The following is a 22,424-nucleotide window of genomic DNA, read 5'->3' as shown; positions in this document are numbered from 1 at the left end:
ACCTATAACTCTCTCTCACACACTCTCTCTTCCCCCCAATTAATCTCCCCTTCTCACCTCTCTCCCCCTCTCCTTTTTTTGATACTTCCCTACGCCTCTCCTTGTCCCTTCTGAATTTTGTTGCTAGAGATGAGAAGGAAATGCAGAGAGACTAGTCTAGATCTTAGGGAAGAGAGAGTGACATAGAGGAGGAAATTATGCAGAGGTAGAAATATAAGAACCTTGTAGAGATTGAGAGATTTAATGAGGTATTCATTGATAGTTAGAGATATAGGTCTAGAGAGAGATGTATAAATATGGACAAAAGAGAGGGAGGAAGAAACAAATAGGTGGAGTGATAGGTTTAGAAGAGAGAGGTGGAGAAAGGAACAAACATAGATAACATGGTTTATCAAAATTTATCGAACTCAATAAAATTCATAAATTTTCTATTATTAATTAATTACTTATTTAGTTTACTTTGAGATGTTTGTTACAAAAATTCATGCAATAGGGAAATCATATGAAAAAGTCATGAGTTTTTTATGTTTTAAAAATGAAGGATGAATTTAAATGAATTATAATTATTTTTTTAAAACAAATAATTGAAAATATCCCTATTACATAGCATAGATCTCTTAATTACCTTTCCAATGCCTATAAAAAATCAAAATTTTGATATAAAACGCAAAAGTTATGCCCAATTTACTAAAATATATTTTTTTTATTTTTTCAAAAATCGGATATCTGATTTTATCCAACAAAATCGGATATCTGATTTTAAAACAGAATTTTTTCCCTCCATATTTTGGTTCGGGTTTTCTTTGGGATTTGGCTTGGAAGTGACAAGCCTGGAAAGTCAATTGAAAAAACATGTTTTTCAGTATTCCTTGATTTTTCAGACTTTACACTGGTGGCTGATGACTTTTTTTATAGCCAAAATTGATAAAACAAAAATGGTTTTTAAGGACGTTCTCAGCTTTCCAACAATATAAGGCTTGTCTTATTTTGACTTTAATAAATAATTATTATTTATTTTCTAATTGAATTTTGACAAAAGTCCTGATTGATAGATTGATTGAAAAATACTCATAACTTTCAAACCGCATAACATTTTTTGAATCTTAAACATGCGTCACATCCTATGCTTAGTCTACTATAGGGAAAAATTTAAAAAAATTGAATTTTATAAGGTTTTGACCAAGCTAAGGTGGTCAGACGTAGGAGTTTCCGAATTTCTAAAAATATGTAGTAAAAAATTCATAAATAATTATTTACTTTATAAAAAATTATAAAAAAATATGTGTCACATCCGGACATGAGTCTAATACTTATATTATAAATCTTATAAAAAAATCTTATTATTTGATTGTTATTAGGGTGGTCAGACATACACCTACTTCTTATCTTTTTCCTAAAATTTTTGTACCACTGCATTGAAATTTGAAATTTTCATCAAATAGGATTTTTTTTTTCAAAAACCAACTAGTAGCTTAGAGACTACATTCAATTTTCTATAGATTCTCTTCTTACATATTTTAAAAATAATGTTCATAAATTATTCAACTTTTCATGTCAAGTTGCATAACTTTGATTTTTTGAAATTTCATTGCCACTTAAGGGCCTGTTTTGGCACAGCATGATCCTGCACATACCCTAGATGTTTGTTCCTTCTTGTTCTTAATGGTCTAATTTCTTAAGGATGTTTTGCAAAGGGTTTTGGGGTCCCTTCAAAACCTGCTTTTACCATAATAAAAAACATGGGATGGATGAAACTAAATTTTGATGGATGTTCACAAGGCAATCTAGGTCTGGCTACTGCAGGGGGTGTGATCAAAGATAACAAGAGCTGCCTGATAGAAATATATGCTAAGATCTTAGGCAAGGGATCAAACAATGAAGTTGATGCTAATTTTATTTTGTGGGGTCTTAAAAAGATGAAGTAAAAGGGTTTCCATCATGTTGAGATATGAGGAGATTCAAAATAATAAATGAAATTCTTTAGGGAAAGATGTATTCCCTTTAGAAAATAAGAAACATGATGGAAGATTGTAGATCAATGTCAAGGAGTTTTTCTTAGTTCAAGATTGAACAGTTTTATAGAGAAGTAATTCAACAACTGATGTTGTTTCTATTGTTGGTATCAACTATTAGATTGGAATTGCTAAGTGTTTTCTAATCTTCTTGCAAAGGTTAAATAAATCACCACACAAGTTGATGATAATTAAGACTATTCCATAGGGGTTGGATGAGGTGGACCTCTTCTACTATAATTTTCAAAATGATATATATAGTGATGATAATATTTATAAGATGGATTACAAGGAATTAAATAATAATTACAATAAGGTGGTGGCTCATGTGATCTATAATGAAAAAGATATAAATTGTTTCACTTCTAATGATTTTAAAGATAATATATTTTGAAAGTTATTATCTATCGAGAGAGATATTTATTTTGTTAAGAATATCCTCTCTCTATCATGTGCTTATTTTGTCCCTATTGTCACTCATTGTTGCTAGGTATAGGCCTATAATGACCTTTCTATTGTGTTTTGTCTTTTGGCACTATACACTTGTTTCTTTGTTGAATAATATTGAGTCTTCTTATACTCTACCTTTTGAATTCATTGTCATTTTTTATCCCCAAAAATATGAGTTGTACTTTTATTCTAATCATTAACTCATTGTCACACTTAGGAATATTGACACTATGCTTTTGTTAAGTCAATGTGATTAGCTTCTTTCAATTATGAGTTGCCTTCATGACTGTTATGAATTTATTCCCTATCATGATAGTATCCTATCACTTGGACTATGCATTAGCTTCTCAAATATCATTTAGAGGTCTATAATCTCATTATCCTTAGACATACATGCTACTTATTTCCTTTTTCATATACTATGCATCATTTATGTACTTTCCCTTTCAATCTAAAATAAAATTATCCTTGAATATTATCTTATATTATTGTCAAACAACATTCTCTCTGTGTTGTCTTTATCACTAGGTTTGACACAAATCTTTTGTAGAATTTTACTTTATAAGGTTTGATTATCATAATGATTGTGCTATCTTTTATAGAAAATATATCTTTACTTTCTAATTGATCCCTTTTATATATGCTTTGAACTACTATTTATTGTGTCATTTCTATTCACCTTCATGTTACATGCTTCAATTCATCACTGTCATATAAATTTTTGCTTCTCGTTTTTATTGTCATCACAATCCTTTGGGCTTCAAAAAAGGTTTGGATACTTTCACATATATCTTGATATACTTCTATATATGGCTTTTAGATCAAAAAAGAATTTGCTTCATTGAAGTTTTGATGGAGATACCTTAGTGAAAATCAAATGACAAATGGAGACTATAAGGAGACCTTAGAAGCCTTAATAGAAACATAAAAAATGTCAACTAACTCTCCAAGATTATGAAGATGCACTATCTTCCATTAACTATTCTGCTCAAGTTGCTATCTATGAAGGGTTTTGATAGGGATTTATCACTATGGTTGCACGCGGATGATGCATATCATTTATTTTTTCTTAAGGATCAAATAGGTTTTGAAGGGACCTAAAACCCTATTTACAAAATGCTACCATCAATAAAAAATAGAAAGGGTAGCCAACCAACAAAAAAAAACCAAAAGAGACCAAACAATAACAAGAGAACTAATTTAGATTTTTAAAGGCCTCGACAACTTCAGCTTCAAGATGGGACATATTCAAATCCAATTTTTTTGATATCTTGAATATTTTGGATTGCTTGATCAACAACCCTCTTCATGTTGCCACGAGTACATTTTCAAGGACCCTTCTCCTCATCAAGAAACTATTTTCCTTTGTTAGCAATATCCACGCCCACCACTTGTATCTTGCTCTGGTGCATTTTCTCAAGTCTGTTAGCCATGGTATTTATGTTGTCCGCACTACTCATGATAACCTTATGGCTGAAGAAAACCAGATTGATGAGATTATCATTGATGTCCTTTATTTTAGACTCAAGACCCTTAATTCTTCCCTCATAATCCAATTTCATAGGCTTAACATCTCTAGTCCAGCTTTCTGTAGAGAAGCAACAATATTTCTCCCCTCATTCTCATCCCAAGGAGCCTCCATTATATTATCCTATGTTGGTGATAGCACAAAACCTAAGGTGGATATTCTTGATTTCATAAAAAACCCACCTATTCATTATGAAGTAATCCATAGCCACATTCCTTGCAATGCCCAAAAGATCATTAAGGCTCCCCTGCTCTAGATTAAGAAGAAGGGAATACACATTCAAGTCCCAAGGGAAAGGGGTTCTTCCTTCTCTATCAATAGTAGTCATAGAATTCATCTGTCAGTAGAAGGCATAGAATTCCCAAAATCATTGTGAATAGAGGGTTAGTATTCTCCTTCCTAGCAAAAACATGGGAAATCCTTTTCTTCTTGACAACCCTTTTCCTAACTTAATGAAGCTCACCCTCCCACACTAGAGAACCAGGTTTGGAATCAACATCAATGCTCCAACCATTCTCCTCCAAGAACAAGTTGTTTGACCCCTCGTATTCAAAACACATGGATTCCTTAGAGGAAGCAAGGGAGATTATACATTTTTATTTTGAAGGGAATGGCAAAGACTTGCAATATTCATATATAAGAAACATGAGCCCCTCATGCAAAATAGGGTTATTAGGTTTCTTCATGTGATCCTTTATGCTAGAATTCAACAAGGAAAAAATATAGAGTGGGAAATAATTTATAATCTTGTGCCTAAAATGGTTAAGCAGAACAAAATGGTGGCCATAATTCTAGTAAATCGACCATCCAAGGAAAAATATTGCATCAGTACCTTCAAAACCCCCACCCAAATCGACATGATGGAATCATTGTTGTATCGACCATTGGGATTATTCACTATCTTTTTCTTTTCCTTACTCTTGGGAAATTTATTGATGACCATTTTAGGATGCTTCTTATCCCTATAAATTTTATCGTCATGACCTCCTCAGACCCGTAACTTGGGAAATGACCTCCTTAGTAATGTTGAAACTCTAGCCAAGGAGGTTAATATGGCCATTCTTCTAGCCCTTAGAAAATAGGGCAGTGACTTAAGGGTCAAAGCCATGGAGTCTCTCTAGAAAGGGCATAACACCCCCTTTGTCTAGAATCATCCATATAGTCACATCCTTCTTCACCTCATAGAAATTTATGGGTTCCAAGCACTTTCTATCTCCTCCCATGGTTTGAATCCTACTCAACACTTCTATTGGTCTCAACAAACACAAGGGTGCAACACTAAAGGCCAAGATGAAATTAACTTAGAAAGAGTGCACAAATAATAGGAAAATTATTACAACACACCTCCAAACACTTCAACCTCATCATATTTAAGAAACTTTTCAGGATCAACATATAAATAAGTGACATCAACCTCATTGGAATTTTGTATGATCTCGATTTTGCATGTGTATCTTGTCAAAGACAGTGAATTGTCCAACACCCTCTAGCAAATGGTCATCCTCTTTCCAATACATAATATTATCACTCTTAACTCCATAGTTTGCAAAAAAATTGGCAACCCCATTCCCTTCTCTATAGAAATAGGAAATATAATTTTTTTTAAAAGATTTTATGATTTCCATGGAATCCTTAATCCAGTTACTTATGGTCCAAGAAGGTTATTGAATATCTTTAACACATTGGATAATATTGTTTGAGTCCCCCTTAATCCAAACAAATATGTAATTCACATGTCTAGCAAGACATAAACCATGATATGCCGCAATAGCTTCAGCCAGGTCGTTGGTCTGAGTTTCCCAATGCATATCATTTGTTACATAAACCTTTCATAGGGATTTCATAGATAACAGTCTGTTATGATAGACTTTAGTCACATTCATCCTTGGATGGGGATAAGGTGTATGCACAAGTTTTATGGGTTTTTTTCCCCCTTATTAACACCACCCTACCAAGAAACATCCACCATGAGAACAATGATAATAAAAACTCTAAAAAATGTTTAGGGGAATTTATTCATGATGGCTTAACTGGATCCTCTTGTGACTTATTAGGACATGTCTTCACATTTGATATTGAGAGTACAAACAAACCCAAATAAAATATAGACAATGCACATATTAATATTATTCATTTGACACAAAAACATTGTAGAGAACTTTGAAGGCCAATAATCCCTTTTGTTAGACAATATATAATCAATTTTGACCTTATTAACTCATTTAGATGATTGATTCAAATGTTTTAGAAACCCTAGCATATTGACTAAACCAATTAAGGGTTTTAATAAGATATGTATTCTCTTGCCAAGAATTTCATGACTTGTACAAGGTTTACTATTGAGTCATGAGAATTGCTTGTGTGCTTTGAAATGCTCAAGATTAGTGAGTGATGCATACGAGCCTCTATATTATTCTTCATGATATGAAAATTTATAGGCTATCATAGTTGGCTTTTCAAGGATATACAAGGCTTCTACAACTTTGTGAAATCATTATTTGACCTACACTTTCCTTGCTAATGAAAAGACTCCAAATAGATAATAGACTTGATTGTTAATGACTATTTGAGCCTAAAGGTAAAATTGGGCTAACAATACCATACTAATTCATTCCCATTTATATCATCGCAAGAGATAATAAAGCACACCACATATTTATAATAATTGAATAAATCTATCATTCCCACCTAATACCCCATTCATCATAATTCTAAATTTTAATCTCATTCACCCATCCCATTATGCATCCACTGATCCCCACTCTTCTCCTCATCTTCATCTCATCCATTTCTCCTTGATATTCATCCTCCAACTTATTTTCTTTATCATTTTTTATTCATTCCTCTATAATAATTTCACTACTACTCACCCCTTTGTAATATCAATTTTGTCCATTTTCATAGCACACCCATGCTCTTTAAAATTTCTTATTTTCTTGAGGGGGAATTCCATCATTTAAATCAATATTAAATCCATCCAATATAAAACTTGAAACCTATCCAAGCATTAAAGAATCCTTTGAAGCCAATTTTAATTAATTCTCATCTTTACATTGTTCTTAGGTATATTTTTTCCCCATCAACAATGTTATCAATCATTCTCATGTTATTTTTGAGATATTTTGTTCCCACGTCAACCACATTATCAATCAATCAAATCAACTAGTCTTTGATATTTGATGCTTGATGCATCATCTATCACTGATATCATCTCATCGAGTCTCTAAATCTAATTTCTTTAAAATGCCATTGCTTCTAGTAGTCACAATACTATTTCAAGGAAGAGTAATTGTAGACACTAAAATCTCTATAGATTCATTTTCATGATTGATCCAATCTCAACACCTAACAACATAATCACTCATCCACTCATTAAATAACTTAACTTTTCTTGGATAATCCACTTTACCAAAATCATATTAAATAAATAATATTTTGTTATCTAATTAATATAAATAAATTATTTCCCATAATGGTTGTATAGTTAAAGTTCTCATACTTACTGGCATTAACCTTTCTTGTGCTCAGATTTGGAATAAAGACATGGGCATGACTTAAAATATAGAAGAATTTTATCAGATATAAAGATTGTAATTATCTTAGTGGTCAAGAGGCATGAATTGATAGTAAGTTGTAAGCTAGAAATCCATTGACTTGCCTTATTTATTCTTCTCCTTCTGTGTGTGAGAGACCTTGGGCAATAAATTTGATTTTTTTTTTTTTTGCATGAGAAAGATCCTCAGAAAGAAATTTACAAATGTTAACCTTACATGGCTAGTCTTGATTCTACAAGAACTTAACTCTTCTAACTAGTAACTAAAAAAAATACTAGTGAATCAATTATCCAATACACAAACATGTCAGTTTGGTTTTATTTTAAGCTACTTTCTAGATTAGAGGAATTTGATCTCATCTTTTCTATATACATTTTCACTACTTACTATATTAAAAAAATATCATCTTCAAAATATTGATTCTATGCATTAGTTAGCATAAACCTTCTATTCAATACATGGAGATGAGACTATTAAGCATTTATAGATTTAAGAGATGGTATGATTCATCCAGATCATCCTTAGCAAGTAACAAATGTATTGGCTTGTTAAGTTTGCATTGTTTTCACTCTTGTATTTTTAAGACCATGACATAATTTCTTAATAAGTTATTGACAAATTACCCTCACTGAACCATACACAGGGCGTACAGTCAAACCCGAAAGCTTGAAATCACAACATTGTAGATTGTGAAAATCTAATGTCTACTAGAACAATAGAAAATGGCAAGAATCATGACATCAAATCAACCACAACACCCCACATAAGAGAATGAAAAAGCTAAGAGGAGAAGCCATCAAAGAGCTTAAATATGTAAGAGTGATCTTATATGAGTTGTCTTGATTCTACAAGAATTTAACTATTCTAAGTGTCAACTTACAAAAAATGATTAGTAGCCTGTAAATTGCTTTTTTCAAGATGCCCAGTTGGGTATGATAATACTTTTATTTCATACATGGTGATGAGACTACTAAGTATTTACAGATCATCCTGAAGAAGTAATAAATGCACTGGTTACTTGACATTCTCATCTACTAGAAAACTCAAAGTGGCACAAAATTCATCTCATCAATTCCTTACAATTGGGGAACTATACCTATTATTTCCCTCTTGGCATAAACGTAGAATGATTTTAAAATAGACACAAGAGATCTGACTTTTTAAAATGATTCATTGAAACTCTAAAAGATGCAGAATGTCTTTTCCCAGAATTCGGCTTCCCAGGTGTTCTTGAAAGTGAGCGTTCGTTAAAATATTAATATAATTTAGTGGTAAATCTCCTTTTATCAAAAAAAAAAGAAAAAAAGTGAGCGTTCCATTCTAACAGACAACTTTCTTTCCAAATAAATTTGATCTTTCTTATTTTTCATGATTTTCTTCATGTCAGTTTGCAGGCTAAGTTTTTCAACATGATTTGAGGAGAGAAAATGATCTTGTAAATTGCATAGTATGGATTTCAGATATTTAGGTCAAGATATTACAACTATGGGAATTCTAGTTCTTGGCAAATTGAATAAAATTTTTAAGGATGACTTAAATCATACACAGTAACCTTTGATTGCTACACTTAAAAGTGTTAAACACTCAGAGTTGACTGACCTTCTCTAAACTTAATATGTTACTTAGAGTTTGATTAAAATTCATACTTATGTTTTTCCAAAATCTCTCTACTATTGATAATGGCTAATACAAACCAACATTTTGATGTCTTCATTTAACTTGACACGTCTTACAACCTTGACAAAATTTCTTGTCATCTTCATATAAATTCTTGCTTAACAATATAACTATCTTTTCAATCCCAAAATGTCCTAAACTTCCATCATGCTTATTCTTGAGTAGATTTTTTCTCACCCTAACTCCTTGGACAATTGACTAATTTTAAACAACATCCCATTTTTAATCGGTGTAACCTTTTACTTCTATCTATTCTTATTGGTTTCACACATGCTTTCCATACCTACATTAAATCTGGATCAAGTTCATACAAATACTTCATCTCTTTGAATCTAGCTACTTCTACTCTCATCTTTAATAGCAAAATATCTCCTACTTGATGTATCACCAAACTTGTTTAACTTTCCACTCCTATGTTCTTGCATTAATTTAATCCATCTTTTATGTCTTTAGGTTGGTTGTTTAAATACTATAGCAACTAATGATTAGTGTGCAATACAAACTCTTGTTTTTTAATAAGTAATATTTCTATTTCTTCAGTTCTTAAATTATGGTCATAAATTAAATATCTCTTCTTATTATTGTTCAAATTTTTACTTGAATATGTTACTAGTCTTTCTTTTTGACTCAACACTATTTCAATTATATTTCCACTTCCAACATAATGAACCTTGAAATATTTTGTCAAAATTTGGTAATGTTAGCATTGGTTATTCTATAAATTTCCTTTTTAGCAACTCAAAAAGTCTATTTGCAAGTGTAGATATAACATTAACTTCTCAAGCATAATCAATTTGGAGACAATTAGAGCCAATTTTTTGAGGTTTTCCATAGATTAGCCTGTGATATAAAGGAGAATTACAAAACTCTTGGAAACCACAGGTTCAACTTAGAAGAGTTTTTATTTATGGTAATGAGTTCAATTAGTGGTGAGGATCCATTAAATGCTTTTAGAGTTGATTTATGACATTTTTGGAGCTCTTCAAACTTTTTGAAGGATTATAGTATTCCTAGTAAGTCATCTAGTTGCCTTTGATCATCATGCCAACTTTTTAGTATCCCATTGATATGATCAAAATTTGATTTTTATTTTCGCTACTTGAATAAATTAATTTAATTATTCACTAAAGTTATCTAATGTAGAGTTAAATTAAAATGACAACTTAGTGTAATAATTTGTTAAAAAAAGTGTTTTTAAGTGTGCATCAAGTTGGAACCTAGGGAAAGGGTTCTTTTTGTACATTGAAATATTATTTAACTAAAAAGATCATTTTAGAGAATAACAGAAATACTATTTTAAAATTATAAATTGTTTCCTTTAGAAAGTTATAAAAAGAAGATTTGAGCTCATTTGCAAGGTTAGGCTGGAAAATGTTATTTGTTTTTGTTCTTAGAGGGAATTTGAGTTCTTTTAAAGCTTCTTGAGGATGAAAACCCTCTTGGAGTTGTTGGTTTTGGAGATGAAAACCTATCTAATTAGTCTTATAATTCTATTCATAGCAGATTACAATAGTGTTGGAAGTGAATTTAATTTGGTTGATGATCTAAATGGATGATTCGATGTATTTTTATTTGTTAATTTTTGGTGTGATTGGTTTTAGTTTCTAGTGTTTTTATAATGTGTGTTTGAGGCAATTTTGGGAGGCAATCTTTTTGGTTGTACCATTCATGCCAAGTAGGTCATACCTTCTCTCCTAGCCATGCCATCTAGGAAAGTTTTCATTGTTGGTAATAAAACTCATTTCTCTATTATTTGATATGATAATGATAATTAAAAATTAGGTTGTATAATTTAAGGCTCATAGTTTTGATTATTGACTAGACATATCATAAACTAGAGGTAGCTAGAGGTTGGCATGGGAATCCTAGGCTAAAGTGCTTCATCTTTGAAGCATTTATCACCCTAAATAGAGGCATCTAAGGTCTACAAATAAGTTTCAAGCATCATACAAATCAATTTTGGTGATTTTGATAAGTTTTGATATTATTTAGAGGTATTGTACCTACTATATCAGTGCGATGCCAAATCTACACATTTATGAAAGTTTTTAGATTGATGTATCCTTATATCAATAAGTTTTGCTGAGAGTTGAAACTATTTTGAGGAGTTGTATAATATTGTGTGTGTTTGAGGTATGTTGTGGATGAGATTAGGTGTGTTTTTTGAGTATTTATCTCACTATTTAAACTTGTTGTAGTGTACTAAAAGTTGATACCATACTTGCAAGCTATCTTGTTATCACTTATCTAATGTACTCTACTTGTTGGGTTCATGTTTCCATTGATTATGTACGTTTTATGGAGTATTGTTGTAGTTTATTGTATTTGATGAATCATTGTAATTACTAGATTATAGTACCACTAATTTGTTTGGCTTTGTATTAGTTTCTATTGAATTAGTGGATGGTTCAATTGTCACTCACCCCATTGCATAAATGGCTCATTTGTATTTTTCTTTCCCATTGCAAAATTTAAAGTGCCCTTTATTTTCCCATTGAATTAGTGGATATTTGTAATCACACCCCATTGAACAGGTGGTTGTGTGAATTTTTTAAGTATTTTGTAAGCACTCCACTAAATAAGTGGTATTGGCTAGCTTGCCTTTCAATTGTAGTGCTTTAGTTTAATTATATAATCTTGAACATCATATGCTCTGACCTTCCCACAAGGGCTTGACTAGCTAGGTAATATTATATCATGTGCATTCATTTTGGGGAGTTTAATATCCTAAAAAAGAGGGTACAATATATTGCCTATCAGTGAAAATAGGGGGGTTTTAAATTTAAGCTATGAAAAATGCAATATTTGGCAAAAATAGGGAGTTTTTAATTTAGACTGTGTATTAGGAGGGGGTGACAAAAAAGGAGTTTAGGGCAATATTTTTTGAAAATAGGGGGATTCTTTAGTATGCCATGAACACACATGCTATAAACCAGGTTCACTAAGTTAAGCCCCCACGGACCTTCCCCATCTTGAGAACTGGGTGATCAAAAAGTGGAAAGAAAGTTATATTGCATATTATTTTTAGTTGTTGAAAATTTAAATTTTTTTATGGGTGTATATTATAGTAGACCACTCAACAATTTTCTTCACTATTTTGAGGTCCATGCTTAAACAATTAGTTTAAATTATAGATCACGCATGTACTAACTCCATCACGAACCTAGATTTATTCAAATTGATCAGTAACTTCTCCTCTCTTAATATTTGCAACACTAACTTGATAATCTCTATATGTTCTTCCCTTGCCTTATTAGAATTCAGAATATCATCTAAGTAAACCAGCATAAACTTACCCAAAATTTTCTCCAATACCTAATTCATTAATCGCATAAAAGTTCTTGGTGCATGCACTAACCAATTAGGGCATAACCAACCACTTATGTGATCCCTCATTAGTCTAAATTATTCTTCCATTCATCTTCTTCTCTTATTTTTATCTAATCATTCCACTCTTCAAATTAATATATGTGAAGTAATTTTATTTGTTCAAATATTTTATTTTTTCATCCATCCTTGCTAATGGAAGTTAATATCTTATGGTGATATTATGTATATTATTCTAGAAATAATAGATATATTCCATTCACCATCCTTATTAGGTTCTCTTGAAATGGGTATCACACATGTGGGCTCAAAGTTTATTTGTTTAACCCCTTTGTAAACAACTCCTACACTTGTTAATTAAAGTCTTCATTTTTTGAACAATTTAACAAAATTATATTTATTCATTATCATTAATAAATGAATTAAAATCTATCACAATGAAATTTTTAACAAGCTAGGCCTTAACCATTTGATTACATGTGTATAAACTACACAATTCAACCCTTGAATGGTTATAAATAATGTTTATATTTTAATTTTCAACCATTTATGGATGATTAGAGTTGGCTACAAAGTGGCACAAATTCCAAGACCTTGATAAAATGTATAGTCAACTAAATGTGTGGCTAGAATCTTCCAAATCAAACATGGTGATGATGGGTTTGTAAATATTGATACAATATAGATTTTAAGCACTCTTTTTATTAATAATAAATAATTTTTACAATATATTTAAAAACTGGTTCAAACTGAGCTCCCAGAGAAAAGAACCAGCAAGAAAAACTCTGGTCATTGCTCATCAACATGATTATAGAAGAGAAGTAGTGAAGAATCCTCTAGCTGGAGCTAGTTACAAAATAGAGATCAACAAAGGAGCATGCAGGCTCATTTACACATAGGAGCATGCAAGCTTGTTTTATAGAATAGGAGCATGCAAGCCTATTTACAAAATAAGTTCCTGGGATATCTTGAAGGCTCTGCAACAAAGAACTCTGCAATCCAAATTGACATGCCCCAAACAACTGCAACCAAAATATATATATATACTACAGAACGCACATAATTTACAAGAAACACAAGGTTCCAAAACATGACTGACACCAATGACATGAGATCTGTGGTCCGCCATTATAAACAAATGCCAAAGGAGAAGAGGTGAATGCGGAAATGCTAGAGAGAGATGAAGCCCAAAATTTTTATGTCGTAAATGAAAAGAAAGAGGAGATATATCATAAAAAACTGACAAACCAAAAGAAGTGGCATATAAAGATAATCATGAAAACAATGCTACATCAAACTTTAAATGACATATGAAGGACAGATTCCTAATGTGAAAATAAATATCTCCAGATTTTGCACTAGAAGAGAGTACCAAACACACGAACAACATCAATAACAACCAACTCATCATTAATGAATGCCAAGTGATGATCAAGTAAAGCAAAGTACCTCAAATCAAAACCAAATGGAATTATGAAAAGAAATACCTCACCAAGAGAAGAGAATATCAACTCGTATAAATGAGAAATCATATAATAAGAAAGATTAAATCCTCAACTCTCTACAGGCTATAATTAATAGGTTTGGGAAGCTCATCAAATCATCCCCCAATTGAGAGGAATCGATAACAGTTTTGTCACAACCCATATTAGTGAGGCAATCAGCCAATGCATTACCTTCATGATAAACATGTGAGATGATGAGGTGCTCAAGTGTATCAAGAAGAGTCCATATTTGTTCAAGAATATATCAGAAATGCCAATTATCAGCTTTTCTTACCTTGCAAGCATTAATGACAATAGCTGAATCACCTTCAATATGAAGGTATTTGAAATTCAAATCCTTAGCCATAACAAGACCTTCTAAAAGAGCACAAGCCTCGACCATATTATTTGTGCCAGGAGAAATTGGCATAGCTTTTATTGCTAATAAAGAAGCTAAATGATCATGAAAAACTATCCCTATTCCTAAATCACCAGGATTTCCATTGGAGGATCCATCAAAATTCAATTTACAAAAAGGGGCATTAGGAGGATGCCATTTTATGGAATTTCTATCTACAGGTGTTTTCCGAATCCTTGGAAAGGCGGGTGATATAGGAATAATGATACTTTTCCAAGAAGAGATCATAAAATTGTCCTAAGAAGAGAACTCTGAATTCATGTTAAAATATTTTTGGACATGAGCATTAACTTGCTCAATAATACTTCTTTCCAAAATCCCAAGAACAACTGATAAATCCGATGAGTCACATCTAAAAATGCGCTTGTTTCTTTCTTACCAAATGGCCCATATGACTAAAGAGGGAATTATAAACCACAAATAAGCAAATAGAGAAGATGAATACAAAACTGGCCAAGACTGAAACATGTCCCATAAAGATAGAGGTAAAGGGAATGAAAGAGATAACTTTTGGAGGACAAAATGCCAACAATTACTCGCAAACTCACAATGAAGAAAAAGATGATTGACATCTTCAAGAGCTTTACCACATAAGACACAAGAAAAGGAGGATGGAATATTAAATTTGACTAAAAGATCACTAGTCAAAATTCTATTTTGCAGCGTGAGCCAGGAAAAAACACTAGCTTTACGTAATACCGAATTATTCCAACAGAACAAAAAAGCATGATGAGGAGCATTTTGATTGGCCATTTGTTGAACAACAAAATATCCTTCTTTAACATAACAGTTTCCCGATTTAGAAGGGCACCAAATAAGTTGATCTTTGATATTAGAAAGGAAAGCCACTCGGTCTTGCAAAATAGATTTAAAATTTTGAATTTCCTGCAAGGACAATGGTAGAGTAGAGGGATCCTTCCATGAGACCTTGTGAGAAAACAAATCAACACTATCTACATAATCAACCAATCTAACTCCCCATGATTGAGAAAGAACAACTAAAACAAAAGCAAGAGAATCATGTTGCGAAAGAGGGGGACATTCTAGGAGTCTTTCCAAAAAAGAATATCCTCCCCCAAATGGACCTGCCAGGAGAGAAAATTAGAGACCACTTCCCTACATGAGATCATAAAGTTCCAAATAGCAGACCCCTGCCGAGGATTAGAAATTGTGAAGATCCTAGCAGGATTCTGGGAATCCAAATACTTAGCCTGCATAATTTGGCACCACAAAGATTGGGGCTTAGTATACATAGACCAAACTAGTTTGCCCCCAAAAGCCCTATTTCTTTTAGATAAGTCCTGAATCCCAGCACCACCAACTTGCTTGGAAAGAGACATCTTGGTCAAAGAAATCAATGGAATCTTTTTATCTTCTATCATGTTGTTTTTCCAAAGAAAAGATTGAATAATCTTTTCAATTTGGGAGATGACTGATCTGGGAGCTTGAAGAACTGAGATATAGTAATTGGGAATGGCAGATAGGACCGTTTTAATGAGAAGTATCCTACCTGAAAGAGACAACCACCTAGCCTTCCAAGCAGAAATATGAGATTTAAGTCTCTCAATAACTGAATTCCAAAAAGAAGACTTAGCAGATCCCATAAAGAAAGGAATCCCCAAATAGGTATAAGGAAGAGAGTCTACTGGAAACCTAAGATATTCACAAGTCTATTAGCCACCAACTGAGGAGTATTAAAAATAAAGATCTTGGATTTATGGGGGCTAATCTATTGGCCAGATCTAGCAGTATAAGTATCCAAAATAAATTTAATATGAGTAGCCTCTTGAATAGAAGAAGACCCAAATAAAAGTGTATCATCGGCAAAAAGGTTATGAGTGGTTGACATATCAGAGTTAGGAATTAATACCCCTTGCCAAAATCCCAAATCCCTTTGCTTAATAACCAATTGACTAAAAGCTTCTGCCATAATGGTAAATAAGAAAGGAGATAAAGGATCTCCTTGTCTAACACCCTGGGTTGAAGAAAAGTATCCAGAGGGAGCTCCATTAATGATGACAAAAAATGAAGCAGTAGAAATACAACTCTTGATCCATTTACACCAGCTTTCAGAGAAACCAAATTTTCTCAAAACTTTGAGCAAAAAAGCTCAGCAAACTTTATCATAAGCCTTCATCATATCAAGTTTGACCACAAAAGCTGGGATATTGGATGAATTTATGGAATGTAAAGTTTCATGAGCAACAATTGCTCCTCATGAGTTTCCTAACCCGGAACAAAACCTTCTTGTTGAGGAGAGATGATATGGGGAAGGAGAATCTTAAGTCTTAAATAAATAGCTTTGGTGAAGATTTTGTAAATAGAGTTGCACAAAGAAATGGGTCTAAATTTAGCAAAAGTTTGGGGATTCTTAGATTTTGGGATAAGGGCAATATAAGTGATGTTAAATTTTTTAAGGATATACCCACCCCTCCTAGACTCTTCCAAAGCCATTAATAAGTCAAAACCAATAAAATCCCAACATTTCTGAAAGAACAAGATAGTAAACCCATCAGGACGTGGAGCTTTGTCAGGGGCCATGGAAAAAATAACAGAATGAAGCTCATCTTAAGAAAAAGGCCTCATAAGAAAGTCATTATCCTCATGGGAAACAAGGGAGGGGATAGAATCTAAAATAAAATCCACATGATGATCCATGGAGGAAGAAGAAAAAGAAGGAGATAACAATTCCTTAAAAAAAGACACCCCCTCCTCTCTAATCTGTTGATCTGAATTACAGACATAACCAAACTTAGAATCCTTAATACTAAAAATTGTAGAAGCAGCTCTTTTAAGCTTGGCTTCTGCTTGAAAGAAGGTAGTATTCCTTTCACCTTCTTTAAGCCAAACCTCACGAGACTTTTGCTGCCAATAGATTTCAACCCGGGAGCAAAGGATCTCCCAGTAAGCTTGCAATTTCTTTTGAGCATCATTAGTGGAGGAATTAGTGCCATGTCTAATAATCTCCTCATTAACAACCTTCAAATCATTGGAAACTACCTCTTTTTCATGAAAAATATTCTTAAAGACCAATTTATTCCAATCCATAATTTGAGATTTCACGAATTTCAGTTTGGAATAAAACTGTAACATCTTAGTACCTTTACAAAACGGAGCACTTATCCACCATTGCTTTAATAAAGAAAGAAAATGAGGATGAGTGAACCACATTTTCTCAAACTTAAAAGAAGGTCTAACAGAGGGAACATGATCCAATTTATCAAAATTGAGCAAAATTGGGAAATGGTCAGAATCTGAGGATGTAAGAATCTCAGAAGAAAAGGAAAAGTTGCTCAAACATAGGTTTAAGGAAATAAGAAATCTGTCAAGGCGAGAGGCAATTTGGCATTTAGATCTTCTATTAGTCCAAGTGAAAGAACCATTAGAAGGGAAAATATCGAATAACACATTGTTTTGTACAAAGGAAGAAAAGTCATTAATAACCTTCTTAGCTATAGGATTACCCCCTCTTTTTTCATTCAAGGAAAGGAGAGCATTAAAATCACCCCAAGAACAATAAAAAAATCATCATATCGTAAAAACAATTTAGATAAGGAATCCCATAAGCCGGTTTTATCTAAAGGAGAAGTTGGACCATAAATATTAAACAAAAACAAAGGAGACTTCAAACCAGTCAACCTTTAACAACTGCCAATGAGAAGCAAAAGCTAACATCTCAACTTTGACTGATTTAGGATTCCATAAAGTTATAAGACCACCAGAAGCACCCAAAGAAGGAACATGAACAACTTTCCAAAGGGACCATTTGGAAATTATGTTATCAAAAGAATCTTGAGAAAGTTTAGACTCTTGCAATAAGATGATGTCCACTTTTGAAGAATCAAGAAATTTCTTGATCCTACCCCTTTTATCACGAGCATTTAAGCCCCTAACATTCCAATATAAAATCCTCATTTATCACAAGGAGAGCAACATGCCCTCCTTTTTTGACATGGGAAGAAAATTTCTCTACAATAGTGGATTGAATACCAGCCGCAATCTCCTCCTTGATTTTAGCCAATTTTGGTTTTCGACCCCTCTTCTTAGGAGTTTTAACAATAGGGGGGAAACAGAAGGAGATTGCTCCGAGGCTAGCTTCTGAGAGAAATCAAATCCATACACATTAGAAACAGTTGAAGAAGGACTATCAATAAGATTTGCATCCACACCTTCAACTGAATTTGGCTGAGAAGAGGAAACATGACAACCATCATGGACAAACCCTGAAGAGGCAGAAGCAGAAGAAAGAGAAAATTCAAGAAATTCCTTTGCAACAATCTCATCAAATAGATCAGAAGAAACTGAAAATAAAATATCTGAAGCAATAAGATGAATCTTTTCTTCAGAAATGGAAAGAGAAGAAAGAGACCTTGGAATGGGCAAAAGAAATCACTATCAAAAATCAAACTATGAAAGATTTTGGTATCATCCGCCAAACCCACAAAAGAAGAATGAGGAGAAGAATTAATAGAGCAATGATTTGTGCAATCATTCGAAGGTAACAACAATTTTGGAAATGGAACCGAAGTACAAGAAATTTGAAAAAAACTCGCAGAGGAGAATAGAAAAGGTTCAAAATGAAATTCAGAAAACCAATAATCCTTGAAAGGACTAGGAAGAAACTTAACAGAACAAAACCGACGAATGGCAGACAGAATAGAGAAGAACACGGCCAAAGAGTAGAGAAAAGTAAAATCCATCAAAGGCACATCACATACTGTATATCCCGAAAAAGGAACGAGAGATGTAATCGAAAGAGGTAAAGGAGCAGAATCCTTAACATTATGATCCTTTGAAGACTGACGATCCTTTCTTTTAAAAAGGGAACATTGGCGATATGTATAAATTTGTTACTTTACCACTAAAAACTATAAAATAATTTCTAGGAACCATGAATAGTGAAACTCATTGTAAATCTATCAAACCTAATAAGGTTCATAAAATTAGTTATTCCTTTTTAGTGCTTAGAAACATCTCAAAAGTGAATTTGTGTTAATGGATAATATTAGAACATATTTTCTAAATCATAAAATGAGATGTGCAAATATTGCAAATTGTGGTAGGATATTCAATGACTAATTATGATATGAATATGGATGAAAGATAAAAAATAGAAAAAAAAGTGAAATAAAATAACAAGATTATTCTTCCATCTTGGGATGACTGATGAAGAGTAATTCCCTTATAAACCCAAACACACAACAACAATAGAGAAATAAATAGAAAAAGCAAGAGAGTAAACACTTGCTTCTTATTATCTCAATGAAATGAAATTACAATATCTAGAAAACATCATGCAACAACTATATGGAAATTCTCATTACAATAATCTACAAGGCAGAGCCATAATTTGCATTATAGGAACTGTCTTCTATAACCCTTGTTCATCCCTTTATATAACATTTATAACTGCCTTAGAATGTTCTAGAAGTGTAACTTTTCCTCTTTTGGCGCCCAGTGGTCCAATGGTTCATTTTTCCCGCCCAGATGAAATTTCATCAGAACTTGAGTTTTGGTGGCACAACTTTTGGGAGCCATAACTTTTGACTCAAGTGTCTGATTTGCTATTATAATATATTGTTGGAAAGCTCGCGAAGAGATATACAACAACTAATTCATCAAAGATCTTGGAAGATATATTTGTCCGGGTTTTGAACCTTTTTGGGGCCTCTAAGGTTTTCAATTTTGAGTTTTAAGCTTCATTGGAAAAAATGCACGAGACAAAAACTTTCATATCTTTCAAACTGCTCGGGATATTGAGGTGATTCTTTTGCCAATCATTTTATTTTTCAATTGCACTCCTTCGAACCAGTTTTCACGTCCATACGAGAAAAATGAGAAAAAGTCTTGAAAGTAGTGCATGACTATTTTTTGCTATTTTTAGCTTCTACATGTCTTATATAGTGGAGCCAACCTGATGGATCCCACATAACTAAGGAAAAATGACAAAACAAAGGAAAATACAACGCTTCTTTTTTGGGGTGATGCAAGATTACTCCTACACCCTGGATGCTCCCGCATCATTATCCTAAGTGGCCATAGGGAAAGTAGCTTCTAGTCTAACATTGAGAAGATGCTAGGATAGGTGACATTAACCTTGCAATCCTAAGTCATTTTCATGTGTCTCCATGATCTTTAGAAGGGGTGCTTTAACACCTTGGATAATTTGTAAAAAAAAAAAATTGCATTTATCTACCTATAATAATTGTAATTCAATTCATAGAGGTATATCTAGTCATTGGTGATGGCTACAAAGTATATTGGTAGAATATTTTTTTAAGAACCCAATAAAGGAGTGAGGTACAATTGGATTTGCATGTTTGTGCATGTTGACATCTTTGCATGTCTTCCTGAGTTGGGCACATAGGTTTGCATGTTGTGCATGCTATCCATTGAAGTTATTAGAGAGTAATGGAGCACTTGATATTGACTAAAATTAGGTTAGGTGCCCATGTGAAGGCCATGCTATCACTTTAATATTTTTTAGTAAGTTTATAAGTTGCATGTGAGGATGTGGGAATATGGTTTTATTGCCTCTTGTTTTGAGATACCATACTTGTATTCTCACATCTAGATCATCTATAAATTGGTGACTTTGGTTAGTAGTTTTATAAGTTATTTTGCATGTTGTCGAAGTATAGAAGTGCACCATAATTTGAAGAGAAAATGTGTATTATTATAAACTCATTTGAAATTTAATACAATTTGGGTGTGGAGATTTTTTGAAAAAGATTCTCCTCGTAAAATTTGTGTCACTTGTGGTAGTGTTGATTTTTTTTATATTATTGCTGAATCTTTCATTATATAATTATTGTGGTTAATACTAGATATGAAATCTGTTTTTAAGATATGCCTTTCTCTCAATTGTTGAAGGTTTTTTGGCTATAGTGAGAGCTTTTGCATTGTGATTTTAATAGATTTATGAAGAAGATTGTATACCATGGCTTTTACATCCTATCAAGATATTGAAAAGTTGAATAGATTTAGGTATGCAATATAGAAGTTTAAGATGTATGATCTCTTAGAAGAAATAGATTAGTGATTTGAAGTTTCCAATGAGTTAAAACCATTTAAAATCTTTGATGGATATTGATTGAAGCTTTGACAAGAAGGCATAAGGAACCATTCAATTATGTCTTAAAAATTCTATTCTCTCAAATTTATTAGAGTAGACTATTAAATGTACAAGTTGTGGAAGAGGATGGATGATATTTATCAAACCAAATGTCTTACTAATTAGTTTATCTCAAAAAATATTTACATTCATTAAAAATCAAGGATGATGATTCTATAGTATATCATTTAAATATATTTAATTTGGTTTTTGAGTTAGCTTGCATCTATAGATGTTAAGTTATAAGGGGAAGATAAATATAGAGGATCAACCTAGAGAAAATAAACCAATGTATTCTAACCCAATTTCTACATGAGATTTAGAACCTTATTTGAAAGATTTGTCTACCTACTAAGTATTTTTGCATTGGGATATATTATATGATCTAGTGTTGGTATGGGCTTTTCTACTAGATAATTCATATTCCATCTTGTAGAATGTCAAGATGTCATAGTGAGATGATCAACATATTCTATGTCTAGAATAATTCGTTTGCATATCTTGTTACTTGTTTATTTACCTAAATATTGAGAAAATTTAATTGTTGCAATTAGTGGTAGTGGTGCACAACTAAATATGGATAACCTCATTTATGCAATTCCATCAAAATAAATGAGAAGAAAGTCCATGACTGTTGGCTTTTAAGATTCCTTGCATGTGTAAGGAAGGTCCAAAGAGAAAGGAGGGATTAAAGGGACAAGAAGAAGGGTAAGTCAAAAGGACATTGTAAAACCCATGGGGCAAGATAGGTAAGGTATTTAAACCATAATAAAAGAAAACATGTGAACAAGAAATGTAGAAAATAAAATGAGTACATATTTCTTCACAAAAGAGTCATTGGACTATAGTGATAATGATTT

The sequence above is a fragment of the Cryptomeria japonica genome, chromosome 8, assembly GCF_030272615.1.
Source record: "Cryptomeria japonica chromosome 8, Sugi_1.0, whole genome shotgun sequence".
In the NCBI taxonomy this organism is placed as follows: Eukaryota; Viridiplantae; Streptophyta; class Pinopsida; order Cupressales; family Cupressaceae; genus Cryptomeria; species Cryptomeria japonica.
The sequence above is the reverse complement of the archived record's forward strand: the minus strand, read 5'-3'. Positions refer to the sequence as shown.